The sequence below is a fragment of the Polyergus mexicanus genome, unplaced genomic scaffold, assembly GCF_030449975.1.
Source record: "Polyergus mexicanus isolate NDT 795.1 unplaced genomic scaffold, iyPolMexi1.0 SCAF_16, whole genome shotgun sequence".
NCBI lineage: Eukaryota > Metazoa > Arthropoda > Insecta > Hymenoptera > Formicidae > Polyergus > Polyergus mexicanus.
In genome coordinates this window covers 6,605,595-6,608,459 of record NW_027223336.1, presented here as the reverse complement: position 1 = coordinate 6,608,459, position 2,865 = coordinate 6,605,595, and the positions used below count along the sequence as shown (strand labels likewise).

The 2,865-nt window shown below is 29.0% G+C and overlaps 1 long non-coding RNA gene across 1 annotated transcript; it reads left to right on the top strand.

Annotated features, from left to right (window-relative positions):
* The first annotated feature begins 1,199 nt into the window (after window positions 1–1,199).
* LOC138940409 (uncharacterized) lies at window positions 1,200–2,351 on the top strand. The gene is made up of 3 exons (XR_011447997.1): window positions 1,200–1,545; window positions 1,906–1,984; window positions 2,269–2,351. It is a non-coding gene; the product is annotated as an uncharacterized lncRNA (long non-coding RNA).
* The last annotated feature ends 514 nt before the right edge of the window (window positions 2,352–2,865 follow it).

Below are 2,865 nucleotides of genomic sequence, written 5' to 3'. Positions count from 1 at the left end.
AATAATACATAATTATATCGCAACGATAAATCTCGAGATGCGTATTTCGCGCGTGACATATACACATATAATCAAGAGTCGAAGTGACAGAAATCAAAATTGTAGATTATCGTTTTGTCGCGATCTTTTTCTCTTTTTCTAAACAATAATTACTTTATTAAAAATACTTAAAATTTAATTATATTTCGTCCGATACTTTATCGTTCGACTTTCCGACGATTTAAATATAATTCGAATCGAGAATGCGCAATAAAATATTCGAATTGCATCCGTCCGAGTAATTAACGATAAGCTCCGTAATATTATTAATCGTTTATTAAATAAATAATTTAAATATATATATATTTAATATATATATATATATATATATATATATATATAATATAATTGTACATAAAATATTTCGGCAACGACTTTTCAATAACATGTTATTCAGCCTTGGTGGCGTAAACATTGGCGCGCTATTGTTTACGTATCATGATTTTGTTATTACTCATACAGCGACACTTGAATAAGAACTATAGTGGGGTGAGACGCTCCGTCGACATCAAATTCCTTTCTTATATGTTATCATTCACACGACGACATCCGCGCAGTAAAGTAGCTGTGCGAGACGCTCCGTCAAATTCCTTTCCTAAACGCGATCGCGACAAGTACCGGAAAATAATTTGATAAGATAATTATCTACTTATCTTTTAAATACATTACCACAGTAAGAAATAATTATTTCTTCAAAAATAAAATTTGAAATTAAATATATTTTTGACGCTTTATCGTTTGACTTTTAACAGCATCTAAATATGATTCGGATTAAGATCGAGCAATTAAACAATCGATTCGCAAAATCGAGTAATTAATACAAGACTTCGCGATACGTCAATCGTTTAATAAATATAATTAATTATAATTTAAAATATATTTTATAAACTTTAATATTGCGCGTATATATATATATATATATATATATATATATATATATATATAATATAATTGTACATAAAATATTTCGGCAACGACTTTTCAATAACATGGTATTCAGCCTTGGTAGCGTAAACATTGGCGCAGGTTATAGTTTACGTATCATGATTTTGTTATTACTCATACAGCGACACTTGAATAAGAACTATAGTGGGGTGGGACGCTCCGTCGACATAAAATTCCTTTCTTATGTGTTATCATTCACACGACGACATCCGCGCAGTAAAATAGCAGTGCGAAACGTTCAAATCTTCGTCAAATTCCTTTCCTAAACGGGATCGTGACAAGTATCAAGGAAAATAAATTGATTTTGTCGCTCCCTTTGCTCGAAGTAATCGGTGAATTCCCGACTTGTCGACTCGAAGTGTGATTCTCACGTGAAGCGGGATTCGATCGTGCCGAAATTCGAAAGTGCGGGAGTGTCGTTCAAAGTATCGCGCGTACAAGTGCGGAAGTAATCTTTTAATAAAAGTGCGGGAGTGCCGTTTAAGTATCGCGTGTGTAAATCAACCTGAGAGGAGGAGGAGGCCTAGGAGAGGCATCGGGCATCGGTGGAGCAACCCTGTGGTAAGTAAATTGTTATTTGTATATTAATTACTTATTAATTGCATAGGTGCAATTTAAATTAAGCAATTAATCGCGTGACTGCAATTTCATTTTTTATTTATATGATTTAAACAAGAGAGAATTAGAGAAAAAGATTTTATATTAAAGCTATAATTTTGTAAAAGTTTCTACTTTTAGATTATGGCTTTATTTGAAATTATTAGAGTTATTAGTGTTTTTTTTCTCAAAATTTATAAAATTACTTTATTTATCTACTTATTATTATATCAAATATAAAATTCAATGCGTATAATAAATTTTTTGAAATATTAATTATTTTGAGCGTTACTACAATTTGAATCTTCTATTTGTATGTTACAGATCAACGTAGCGACTCTGACATTCTGAGAGGAGGAAGAGGCCTAGGAGAGGCATCCTGCACCGGCGGAGCGACCCAAGGGTGAATATTTATTATTTATATTTTCTTTAGTAAAAATCGCGTACGCGCATTAATTCGATCTCATTATTTGAATGAATTAAACAAGAGAAAATTAGAAAGAAAGACTTTTACTTTTAAATCCGATAAATGTTTTTATTATTAGAAAAAATCATTCTTTTTAAATTTATAAAATTATTATCATAAGCATCGGATATAAAATTTGATATGTAAAATAATAATTTTTTAAAATATTAATTATATTTTGGGCGTTGTTATAATTTGAATATTACATTTGTATGTTACAGACAACGTAGCCTCAAGTCCAACAACTCCGCTGTTGCGCATCAGTGCCGGTGAGTGACAAACTTTTATTTAACTTTAAAGTAACGGATTTGTAGAGACTGTAGATGTAGATTGTAGATTATAGATTGTAGATAAATCCGTTATTTTTAAATGGATGAGCTAAAATAGATCAAGTTGAATTTTTAATTAGTTTTTTGATATGCATTGCATTTATTTCAAAAGTAAATTAAAGTCTAAATTAAAGAAGAAAGATTATAGAAAATATATGTTTTCAATTTGTAAATTTATCGAATAAAGAACGCTAGCAATTTTATAATTATACGTGTGATGGTAATTTATTCTTATAACGCGCACCGATTTTATTCTGATTTCGTATAGCTCATCCATATCGTAGAATTTGTTTCTATATATTGTTCTTAAACTTTGTTTTAACTGATATAAAACCAAATAATCAATCAATTAAATTATCTGTAAAATGATAATAAATGGCACGAATGTTATGTCAATCAATATTATTTTATTATAATATATATATTATTATTTAAATTATATATTAATATATCAATTTTAATCAAATTTATATATTTATCATAATTTTT